Source organism: Xiphophorus couchianus, chromosome 10 (genome assembly GCF_001444195.1).
Source record: "Xiphophorus couchianus chromosome 10, X_couchianus-1.0, whole genome shotgun sequence".
Lineage (NCBI taxonomy): Eukaryota > Metazoa > Chordata > Actinopteri > Cyprinodontiformes > Poeciliidae > Xiphophorus > Xiphophorus couchianus.
The window spans coordinates 4,271,143-4,284,140 of NC_040237.1; the positions used below are offsets into that span (position 1 = coordinate 4,271,143).

Genomic DNA, 12,998 nt, shown 5'->3' on the forward strand with positions numbered 1-12,998 from the left:
GCTAGTTGCCACCTTCCTGTGAATAAATTCAGGTCCCTCCTCTTGCCCGGATGAGGTGCTAAATCACTGGCAAGGTTTGGAAACAGCGGGGTGTCATTGGACGGCCAGGGCAGGCAGGCTCTTATAATTCTGTCCATCAACTTAATTCATTATTTCAGCAGCTGCAGATTTCTGCTCTGAATTAGGGAAACTGACAGGTTTGAGCACAGTTCAAAGGAGAGAGCTTTCAAGTCAGACTTTGGCAAATGATCTGGAGGAGCATGTCGAATGTGCCCTGTCATTCACCACCCTGACAAGCAGTACATTTTCATGTCGGGGCAAGAAAATGAGCCAGAGCACGACTGAAGGCTCACTTCTGGGAAATAGAAGTGCTAGGTGACCTCTCACTAACTTGTAATCCGCACAGTATTAGTCATAACAAGAGAGGATAAATCCTCTGTGAGAGCTGAGCCATCTAAGCATGGCATGGGGCTGCCTGACCAACAAATCCTCTATTTTTCTCCCTCTTATTGTTGAGATGAAAGAGAAATGGTGCTGCAGATTACTGAGAACAATCAGCCATTATTAGCAATAAAAAAGGAGAAAAATACAGAATCTGCTTTGTGAGAGGCCACTCATTACCAATTACATGCAATTTATGACAGCCGGGAATAATTACCCAACATCAATTTGAGACAGACCCTATGACAGCTACAATCCTGCAGCTTCTCAATGTACATTTATGTTTGTCATATGTACGTTGCTTTGCAGCTACAAATTTCAAAAGTATTTTATTGGGATTTTATATGACAGAAAAACTCAAAGTAGTGCATAATTGTAAAGTAGAAGGGTTTTCAAACTTGCTACAAATCCAGATCCAATGAAGTCAACAACAAAAAAAGTGTCTTTCTTACTCTGCTTGTTTTATCAGCTGTCATGATGGGAAAGCAATCCATGATTCTGCCACTACCATGTTTTACCTTCGAGATGGAGTGTTTGGACTGTTCAGTTTTACCTTTTCACCATGCATATTGTTGTGTCGATAGATAAAAGGTTTATTTTTGTTCTCATATGACCAAGGCATTTCTTTCACATGTTTTTTAAGGTGTATCAACTACTTTAAACTACCACTTGTACTAAATGGCACTTTTAGTTCTACAATCTTGCACTAATACTCATTCACAATTGCTATTGTGAAACAAGATATGTCACGAATGTAAAAGAGAAGCAAAATTCACGTAAAAATTGTCTTACAATGTCTCTAAAAAGAATACATCGGGTTGTTTCCCCATTGTCCTTCTTTTCCACTTCTTTTTGAGCCAAACAGAGGCTCTGACAGAATCCAAAGGGTAACATAAAGGAACAAAACCAATCTGTCAGTCTCCTGCCTTTAACCAGGCATGTAAAGAAGTTAAAAGTTTGTGGCTATACAACAGTCAGACTGTACTTAAGAAGTGGCACTCCATCCATGGGTTGTTGAAACATCTCAACACTATCACTCTTCAATGTGCAACAGCCTGTGCTAAGGAGAGCAAAAAGGTCTAAGGCTTCCAAAAATGTGAAGTTAGCAGTGACAAACTACTACTGGGGTATGGCAAACCACAGTAGTAGTCTGTATTATATGATGTACTGTATATCTGACATCGTATGATATGTCAGATATAATGTATCCCCAATAATATATTTGTTGCTACTCTTGAGATTAAATGGTGTAAGACGAGGCAACTACCACTAGTCGCCACATACAGATGAGGTATTAAATTACGCACCACCTAGTGGTGTCTTGCCAGAAGTAGCAAAAGTATAAACATATTATGATTGTTAACACCACAACATGAGGATTTCTGTACGTTAGTCTGACTACTAGGCACCGTTTAGTTAAAGCCAGAGGGAAACTTATTAAAACGATTGTTCAATTTTGATCCCGTTATATGTAGCCTGTCTTGTCAGAAACTTTTCATAGCAAGATAGATTTTTCTGTATGTTTTTGAGATGGAGGATTTAGTTTTGTTTCATCAAACATTTCTCAATCTGTAACCTTAAAATCCTAACTTTAATGGAATATGAATCCCCAATAAATTACACAGAAGTTTGTGATTGTTTCACCGCAGTCTTAAATCTTTTGCAGAATCTAAAACAGCTTTCTTCCAGATCTGCTGGGTCTTTATCTTCATCCATATTTCCATCAACTCTGACAAACATTATTATCCATGCTGAAGAAAAGCATCTCTGCAGCATAATGCTGCAATCACTATGTTTCACAGTTGGCCAGGTTTGTTCAGGGTGAGAGAAAAAAAAACACAAGATAATACCAATCCTTGAGTAACTTTTACTGTAAAGAAAAACAAAAAGAAGACAGAGTAAAAAAAATTCAAGGAGAGATAGAAATTTAGATAGAGAAACTGTGAGGAATGAGAAAAATATTATCAGTTTCAAAAAATGCAAGTAACGAGCTATGCTAAAATACTTTCCGATAAATGAAAACCAAACTCTAAGAATTTTTTATTCTAGTTAAATCAAACCTCAATACTCCAGAAAAAAAACTAACAAAAAAAACCAAGAACTATTTCTATTTTTAGCCCTTATGTGATATTTACAGATGGACATACTACACTTACTCTGACTCACTCAATCTTTTTCCTTTACTACAACCAGCTTTCATTCTGAGCCTTTTGATCAGTTGCTTTCCTTTGTGCGACACACCTCATCACCTTTATTTTCTGCCATAATTGCATGGGAAAGATCTCCCCTTTGATACCGTCTGCATGCCAAATCACTATCAGGGAAAGAGTGTCGAAAAGTGCCATGTGTGCTGTCTGCCGGGAGAGACAAAAAAGGGTTCATACACCTGTGGAAGACAAACAGGCTTTTCAGAGATATGACATATCTATCATCCCAGTGCAGGATATGAACTGTTCTGTCATCTTAATGGTGCATAGAGGAACTTTAGGTGCTGATAGACATGTGTTACACATGGTGAACTGTCTGGCAGCTGGCATTCCCAGATCTCCACCTCCTACCTCTACAGTTTTAAGCCCTCCAAGGCCCTCCTGTCTCATCTCCTGGCCGTAATATGCAGACAGTCCTCTTCTAAAGGCCCATTGCTGAGCTACTGAGTGCAGCTGAACGAGATGTTCTGCTCCCCCCTGGGCTTGCTTTCTCTTCTTGTTTACCACTGCTGTGATGTCAACACTTATCCTCCATAACAGCCAAGTGGATTGTGAAGATGTCTATTCTCTCCCTTAAAGAAATTATTTTTCTCAGAAAATGAGCTTAAACATATAGAAGAAATACAAAACAGAGTTGAATGAGCATTACATAGTTTTACAAGATGAAACATTTTTATTTAAAAACCCTGCAAAAGTCGAAGTGCATGTTTTGGAAAGAAATGCAAGCATAACAAGTGAAACTCAAAATTTTTAGGTTTATGCAATCAGTGAAAGCATCACAGCAAAATTGTATAACAAAAGGCATTACTGCGAGAAAAAGGGTAATTTTAGCACCAGTAAAATGCTAAAAATGAAGCCAGCTTAGCTTTACTTGGACTGCCTTCAGTGGTACTCAGAAAAAATATTGATGTCAGCAAATACAATAAATATACTATAATGAGTTGTTTAAGGCAGCACACTAATCTTTGGTTCAAACAGAAAGTACTGAAAAAGAAGCACACCAGAGAATATTTTGAGAACTTCACACATTTATATGCAGATGACAGTGAACTATAAACAGTTGCTGTCTTGTATGCTGCATTCTATTTACTCTTATAGTTCTAACCTTTTCAAACACTAACGGATGTTACGCTTGAGACCAATAAAGACATTAAACAAGAAACACTGCTTTAGAAAAACATATAGTGGGCGGACCTTCACAGTTAGCAAAAATAACCATGCTAGTCATGCTAGTCGCTTAAATTAGCATGACTAGCATGCTGAAAACAACTTGAAATATCAAGTCGAAAAAACTTTTGTGTTTAAAAATAATAAAGCTGTTTTACAGTAACACGGTGTTGTTGCTTCTGCTCATGAGAGAAATAGTACAAAGCATTAAAGCTAGAAAGAAATCAAAATAAGCTAAAAAACTAACTAAACTTGATTTGCACAAATTAAAGTGCTATAAATCCCCTTCTTCCTGTTTTTCTAGCTGTTTGTTTGATTTGGTTTGGTAAAAAGAAAGACCTGCATTAGTCCGTCATGTTTGCTGTTTATTTATTGGGGGGGGGAATGAAATAGAACAATTTGAAATATTCTGAAGCAGCTCTGAGACGATTGCAAATAACAGAATGAATGCATGCCATCTACCCACACAGAGAGGCAGTGAGATAAGCAGGACGGATTCGACTGAGAGAATCTGTTATCAGGAATGGCGCTATGCTCTGACATCAGGATAAGCATATCTATCAGCATGCTGCCAAACATCCTCAAGTGAGCTTGGCGGAGAACAAAGCCTGCATCGTCTCTCACAGCTAAGGTTACAGCCGGATGATGATGTACTTGTCACTGCGGTGTAAATGATCCACTGCCCCAGCCAGTTCCAAGTGAACAAAAAGAACCCACACTAAGACATGGATATCATCTGAACTGTTTTAGATATCTGCTTATTAGTCCCTTGATAGATACAGCTGACTTGTTTCTTACAGCTCTGAACCAGGAAGCTGTGAAAGCCTGTCTCAGATAAAATGCAAAACAAAAAGAGTTAAAGTAAAACAAGGAAACTGGTTAATGCGGTCCATCAACACCTCAGCAGACACGCCTGTCTACATGAGGTCTCCCCACAGTCCAGTCTGTTCAGAATTATTGTTCTCTTATTACAACATCAGAGTAATGTCTTTGTTATTGAAACTCACCAAAAAACAGACAAGAGTTCAGTTGCATGTAGCAAAGAATATTTTCAAACCTTTGGAATCGTTATGAGAAGACAGCCACAGTTAAGTTGTAAACATTAACTTGAAAAAGTTTTCACACCCCTTGAACTTATGTTGTGACATTACAATTACATATGTAGTAGTATTTACTCAACACAAAATTCAGCCACATTGGCGGGTTTACAATTACAAACAATGTGTTTAACGGCATGCCACAGAATCTCATTGGGATTTAAGTCCAGACACAAACTTATAATATCTTACAGAACTCCATTTGATTTAAAATGGAATCTGCTAAAAGCTACCAAAGGCTTCAGACTGGGGCAGAAATTCACCTTCCACTAGGTTACCAACCATAAACCTACAGCCAGAGATACAATGGAGCATTTTGGATCAAATCATATTCATATGTTTGAATGGTCCAGTCAAAGTTTATGGATATTTCCATCCACTCTGAGTGACTCAGCTATTTAGCAACTTTTTTCCTCTTCTCCTTCCACTTCCAGTTTGGTTTTAACATGAAAAACAATGAAAAGAGTTAGAGGTTAAACATTCTAATGACATGGATTCTCTGCTTCTTACACCTATTGTACCAGTAACACCATAAGCTAGCTAGCTATTAGTGACGCACTCTGCGTATCTCATTACTGAGAGGCCTAAAAAAAAAAGAACAGAAGCAAAACAAAAGCAGGACGGAGCAGCGTTTTGGCAGATGCTGCAAGTAAGAGCATATCCCACGTTTTGTTCAAGGCCGTGAGAAAAAAACAAAGCAAAAAAGAGCTGGCAGAACAATTTCAAAACCGACAAAGTGTTGGTGGATGAGTCAGTGAATGAATCACTCACAGTATCACAGACCAAAGCGCAGCGTTTGAAGAGAAATCCAGCCCTCGAAGGGAAGTACAGCACTGGCAGTGATGAATTGCGCCCCTCTCCGGTGCCTTCCACATGGTTCGCCTCAATATCCTGTTCATTACGATGTACTAAGTCCCATCAATGGTATTTTTGTGGTTTATTTTTGGACAGTAACAGCCAGTTAGTTGAACCAAATCACGAAATGACCCGGAGCCAAGAAAAGACATTGTGTATACAAATTCTGGGTTCTGATCTGAAGGATAAAAGCTGGTCCTGTATGAACCAAATCTGTGTTTTATGTCTTTGTCCTGCTGCCAGCTAAAGCCAGAAACACTACTACAACAATTACAAAAAATCTCTGAGGTCACCACACACAGACAGCGAAGGTGCGAGTAGACAGAAAGGGTGTGGAGTGCTCAGAGCCAGACGAGGCAACTTGTCTTGCTCGCAAAGAGAAACATCCATCGGTGTGATCGCTCCACTCCACATGCCGGAGTCTAAACAAGCCGCTGTTTTTATTTCCATAAAGCCACGTTCTGTCTTTTGTTCTGACGCAGATAAGATGTATAAATTATGAGCAGCTGACAAAGTATACCGGGGCGCCTCGGGCAGCTCATCAGTCATGCTCAGCCTGTCAGCAGGTAACTGATGGGGGCCCTACAGGCACAAAGCCTCCTTTTTAAGCAAAGGAGGAGAAGGGGAGGGAGATGGAGGAATTAAAACAGTTGTTGGAGTCCTGAGCACAACAGCTGACTCATATTTAACAGTCTCTTTAAAGGCGTAAGGCAGACGCCAAGAGCTTTGGGCTTCACAGTGCGTTTTTGTGGCTCTCTCCTCAGGAGCGTATGTCTATCTGTTGTGCTTCGTTGGTGTTACACAATGGTAGTCAAACTGGATGGAGGCACAAAAAGTCATTCTGAGAGACCACCCAAGAGGGTCTGTGCTGGGGAGACCACATGGTTGCAAAAGTCTTCTATTTAAACAAAACACGCAGTGCTGGTCAGGAGTTTATTTAACCCCAGGTATTTAATAAAGTAGTAAAATGTCCATATGAAAAATGTCCGTCCTCTTGCAAACAGCATATTCCCCTGATTTACTTGCATAAGGATATAAGATCATTTATCATAATATTTGTTTTCTTAATGCAATACTAACTTTAAGTTCACTTCTTCTTAGTACAGACATATAGACAGATATTTAATCATTCCATCTCCACACACATATTTCACTGGTGGAAAAACAAGATGATGTTCCCACCTCACCTGAAAGCCTCACCTGGCTTCCTCCAAACAAAGGAGGCCAATGTTTTGTCATTATTGCCAAAAAGCCAAATCTAGTCTAAAACCTTTCTGCAGAAGGCATTTTTATTTTATGTGGACAGCTGCAAATCTTGGTAAGAGTTGAAGGTTTTGGTTCTGGAGCAAAAGCAAAAACCTTCAACAGCCTCTCAGTCCAAGTGGATGTAAAACTCTGATCAGTAACACTGGAGTCCCAGGACGTTCTAGTTTATGATAGGCCAAATACTAAGTGTTTCCTCAATTGTTCTTGAACATACTAATCTGTTATATTTAATCAGACTAATAAAACTTGGACACTGTTAAGTTTTCTAAGAGGATAATGCCCGAGGCAACTAAAAACGGTCTGGAATAGAAAAATCTGCCTAACACCAAAAGAGATCTATACATGTCACAAACAAGATGAAACAACCTATTACCTATTTATTTGACTGTGTGTATTTTAGGGAATCATAATGAGACTGTGTTGCAGTAAGGAAAGAAAGGTAAGAATGAATGACTCCATCTGCAGTCCTGTGGGCTTTGTTTTTGGAATTACTGCAACTATTCAAATTAAATTTAACAGCACTGAGAAGGATATGACAACAAAAGGGTGTTTGTTATATTAATTATAAACATATGTTTTTTATCTGATCCACTTTAGATCATTTATACATAGGATCAATACGTACATTTATTACTTACGTCTTTACAGGAAACAAAGCTCATTCTGAAGACAAGGGCGGTGAGTTCAGCTGCTTTCATGGTCCCTCATCATATTTCTGCAAACTTATCTCCACAGCTGTCTGTCTGGAAGGACATAAAGCATCACACCTTCATGTGGGTCAGGCAGGTATGTTACAGTATCAAATGATGGGGCGTATAAAAACTCTGAAAAGTGTCCTGATACCAAAAATGAAGGACACCAACTGATGCACAGGAGATGTAAAATGAGACAGCTTATATTGTGATGGCCTCGAGAAAAAGACATGTCCCATGGTTCCAAATACTGACAGCTTTGTATAAGAGTCACTCTGTGAAATGTAAAAAATGTCTTGACCTGTAAAATTGCAACAAAATTTGGTTACACTACATTTCTCAGCATCTACATCAGCAGACTGCCAGAGGAAATTGACCTTATATATACATATACGTAAAGTAAACTATTGACAGCAGAGAACAGTTCTCTGCTGTCAATGGTTTACTTTGATCCTGTGTGTTTTTTTGTTTGAAATTAAATTATTGGAGAGGATTCTTAACCAACGAGAAGCTAAACCTAAACACAGATGTAAAACTTTATTCAAATGAAAGCTTAAAGACAGTCAAATCAATTACTGATTTAGAATTTATCTGGAAAAATTTACTTAGGGGAATCCAAGAGCACCAAATGTTTTCAAAGCTAAACCAATAAGTTGCTAGTGCATTAGCAGAGTAGCAGACGTGTGTGGAAGAACACATTATGATCTGATTAAACATCTGGGCCACAATTCCATAAGGTATATTTGGTATAAGCAACACTGACCACCAGCAAAAGAACACCAGACCCACAGTAAGACATGGTTTTGGCAGCATCATGCTCTATAATTAGCTTTCCTCAGATGCTACTGAGGTTTTTGTACGATTTTATGATCAGTTTGAAATACCAGACAGTTTTGTGTCTGATAAGCTTAAGAGGAAGACAGATTTTCCTGTCCTAGTCAACAAAAGATTAAGTTCATATGGGAAAAATTAAAGCCTAAGAATGGCCAAGGCAGGGTTCTATAAGATCTACCTTATAATGCTTTCTCCACACATATGAATACAGCTTTAAGTCACACTGCTCTGCTATTGAACACGAGCTTTGCGAAGTGTTTGCATAAAGAAAGAAAGAGTGAAAGCAGGACAGAGCGGAACCTCAAAGGAGACAAAAAGCAAAAGCAAACATGCTTGTGTGAATTTGTACCAAAGCACTCACTCTATTCAGCTCCAGCCCGAAAGAGTTGTCTCAGAAACAACAATAGTGGGTAACATGATCTTTCATTGCACATTGTGTAAACAGTGTAAGCTATCAGTGCTGCCAGTCAGGATGATTGATTGCGGCCTGTCACGGGAGAAGAGTGACACGTCAGGAAAAAGAAAAAGTTTTTCTCTCAACAAAGCGAGGCGCATTCAGGCTGCCACAGAAAAGCAGTGATTAATGCGTTCTCTCTGGGTAATCCCACACCCCTGGCTAATGAAGGAGGAATCTATCATCCGTGTTCCAGTGGCAGATGTCACAAGGACAGCAATCCAAGTGCATGGGAACAATTTACTTTCTTTTTTCTAATTGTTCCTGAAATGTGTGACAAGTTTGGAGAAAAACACTTGAGTCGACGGTTCCTGAGGGCAGACACAACAGCCGCCACTTCAATACACAATCCAGCCATTCTCTGCTTTAAAGTATCACTTTGGATCCTGGAAGCACTCAGAGATAAGAACTGCCATTAGGCCACTCTCTATAGCTACTGCATTCTTTCAAATTTTTTCTGTACGCTGCTCTGAGAGGCTGCCAAAGTATAAAGCTGCTCAAATAAACTATATGCTAAGTGCAAAAACTAGACTTGAACTGCTTCATGCTAACAAGGGAAAGAGCAGGGAATTCATAAACAATTCGTCTGTGCTTCATTAAGCTCGCTAGGCCCCATAATCAAGTGCAAAGCAAAGAAATTAGGCAGCAATTAGAGAAAAGAGTTGAAGCTGAGGGATCATGATTCAAGTCCCTGAAGAATATGTCTTATGAAACATCCAGCTGCAGCCTGAGCAAAAACAGCTTTGGATTGATTGTTTACAAACTGTAGTGTTCCAGAGGCTACACTGCTGTAAAAACTCTTACCCTCTTACAGACTTCTTCTGTTTCTACTGTTTCTGTTTTTTTTTTTTACTTTTAAATATTTCATAATAAATTATGTTAGATATTATATAAAGATAAGCTATTTTGTTTCTCTTACAAAGGAAAAAAGCTGTTCAAACCAATCTGTGAAAAAGTTAGGTAAGCCTCAGGAAAATGAATCAAGACTCTGTATAACACACTTAATTGAGATACATTGGCTAAAGGTATTTTTCTTTAAAAATAATTGCTACAGGCACATTTGTATTTGAGTAAATACAAAACAGCATGTTGTGTTTAGTAAAGTTATTTTTGTCTGATACTTAGGATACTTTGATGATGTAAAATGTGTAAGTATGAGGAAAAAAAGCATAACAGAAAAAAATCTAAAAGGGATAAAATACTTTTCGCTGTATTTTACTTTTGTTTTAAATATTTTATCTTCTCCCCATGTTGCTTCATTTTGATTGCTGAAAATAGGGGTAGGCAAAATAAAAAGAGTATATTTTCCATTTAGGAGCATGAACATCTAATTAGTGCAAAAGAGGCATGGCAGCAAAGTCCAAATGTGCCACAGCTGTCTGTCCTCACATCATTTAATTTGATCTGGTTTCATGCCTGTTCATATTACCCTCCTGATAAAAACAGCAACACTCTCAAACATCTGCTCGCCTGGGAAGCCTGTTGATTATCCATTCAGCTGGAGGTCAGATGGCGCTCAGCTCATGCAGCTTCACAACCGAGCTAATAAATCAATTTCTGGAACAATTATGAGTAATTGTGTGCGCTTTAAATTTTAACAGTCAGAGTTTAGGAGGCTCTGCTTGGCGTGAAATATGTGAGCAGGTTGAGTCATGGTCTAATTGTGCTTATTTTTGTGGACAGTGACCCAGTTATGACCTCCACGCATACAAGTATGCCTCTTGTGGTGTTGCTTTAGATCACAAAATGTGTTGATAGAAAGATTAAAGGCTCAGGCTGGAGTGTAAATCTTACACTTGGCACATCAAATGAAGAGGAAGCCATCCATCAGGTGTAATTTTAACTTGCTAAAGATTACACAGCCCTGTAAAAGTATTTATACCACTTAAACTTTTTAAAAATGGTCACATTACAAGCAAAAAATCTTTAGCATAGTACACTGGGGCTTCATGAGAAAGACCAACACAAAGTAGCCTGTAATTATGAGGTTGAGGAAAAATATACATGGTCTGCTAACTTCCTACAAATTAAAGTTGTTTTAGAAAACGTGAGAACAAACAGCATCATCCAAAAAATGGAAAACTGTTGCGTGAATTTACATTGAGCCCCTGTTGAATCAATACTTTTTGCTACGGTTACAGCTGCAGGTATTCTAGGCTGTCTTCCCACATCTAGACATTATATTTTTTTGAACATTTCTTTTTGCAGAATAGCTAAAGCTTTGTTAGACTCGATGGAGAATATCTGAAGTCTTGCCACATATTTGAACAAGTTTGCCCTGTTTTCAGCTCCATCCATCTTCCCGTCAACACCAGAAAAATATGTATAAGTGTCCGTGCAGAAGCATCCCCAAAGCATAATTTTCCCACCAGCATGTAGTGGTTTTCTTCTACAAACACCATGTAGGCCAACAAAATTAATTGTGGTCTCATCTGAAAACAGCACTTTATTCCACCTTTGCTGTGTCCATGATGTGTATGTTTAACAGGACTTTTTATGGCTTTTTTCAACATTTTCAAATTTCCTCTAACCGCTCTTTCATAAATATCAGATTTTTGGCATGCAGGTCCTACAGAGACTTGTCCTGTCAACAGATTATCTCACGTGAAGTTTGAATCTCTGCAGCTCCTACAGAGATTCTGATCAACACTGTCCTTGCCAAAGATGTCATTTTTTATGATTGACCATGTCTTGTTAGGTTTGCAATTATAAAATATTTGACTGAATTGAATAGAACTGAAACTGATCAAAATATTTGACTTAAACATTTTTTTTATGTCTTTCTTTTATTTTTGTCATTAATGACTCAAGCAAGTTGTGAATGTTTAAACAGGTGCAACATAAAAACTAAAACATGTTTGACTAATCTTTCACATGTTTCTGATTTTAAAAAAATAAACATTTGTTGAATGGAAAAAAAAATCCCATAAGTAACTAAGGTGAGTAAAAAGGAATCAAAATGGCATTTGTAAGTTTAACTCATAAGAATCGTTAAATGTTTGGTAGTGCTGTAGTTGTTTCAGAGATTTATTTAGACACATGTCAGGAAAAAATAAGTTTAAGTTTATATTGCACTTTTGGAAGAAGAAACCTATTTTCATAATGACGTCAAAGAGAAAAAAAATGAAATCATCCCCAGGGGGATAAAATCTCAATAAAATACACAACACTTTCGGCTTTTAATATGACAAAGCAGGAAAACATTGAGAGGGTGTGAATACTGAGTCAGTGGGTGAACAAAAGCATAAAAGCTCTTTGTAGAACCATGCCATAGGTTAAAAGGTGATATTGCGGATATGTTTGTTTTGGATTTTTAAAGCAGCATTTTCATCTGTTAAACAGTTATGACAAATCAACAACTTACCAGGCCTGATTTTTAATTCAAACCTACCATTTGTTTTTATTATTTGTGCTGTTAGCACTTATCGAGTTTGGTTACTTTGCAAAATTTAATTTACACAAACGTGAACTATATTTTTCATAAAGTACTTTCTTGGATAGAGTTGTAAAACTGTTTAATTTCTTAGGAGCCCAATAAAAATTTATTCATGCATATTTGCTGCCCTTTATGCATGTTCCTTTCTTTTTAACATCTCTCCTCTGGGGGTTGGTATGTTGGGTTTTTGCTTTGGTGAAATTTTGTTAGGAAAAAAAATGACAGACAGAAATGTATTTTCCTTGCAAAGGTTAAGCTATTAAACCTTTTCAGAATGGCCTGTATGTATTATAAATCAGGCAGATGTAAAATGAAATACAGAGGGTATGATAGTGCAGTTGTCCTTTGGCTGAGGCTGACACCCAGCTGTTATCATAATCAAAACAGCTGGACTCACTGTCCTCATGATCTCATCAAGGCTGAGTCAAGTAAACACTCGCGGAGAGATTAAGCATCAAAGGGCTGCCAAATAAGACTGAGTACCTGGCAGAGGTCCTGAACTATGGGCTGGTTGTTCGAGCAGGCAGATCAGTGTGAGGTCAGTAGCCA

General features: G+C 38.1%; 1 long non-coding RNA gene across 3 annotated transcripts in view; it reads right to left on the reverse strand.

Moving 5' to 3' along the window:
- Window positions 1–12,998, reverse strand: part of LOC114151850 (uncharacterized) — a 131,863-nt gene that overhangs the window by 44,419 nt on the left and 74,446 nt on the right. Inside the window, exon 3 of one of the 3 annotated variants that reach the window (XR_003597029.1) lies at window positions 7,652–7,776. The exons of 1 other annotated variant lie outside the window; for it this stretch is intronic. This is a non-coding gene — a long non-coding RNA (uncharacterized LOC114151850). Of the gene's footprint in view, window positions 1–7,651; window positions 7,777–12,998 lie in introns of those variants that run through there. One more of the 3 variants, XR_003597028.1, reaches the window with a different exon arrangement.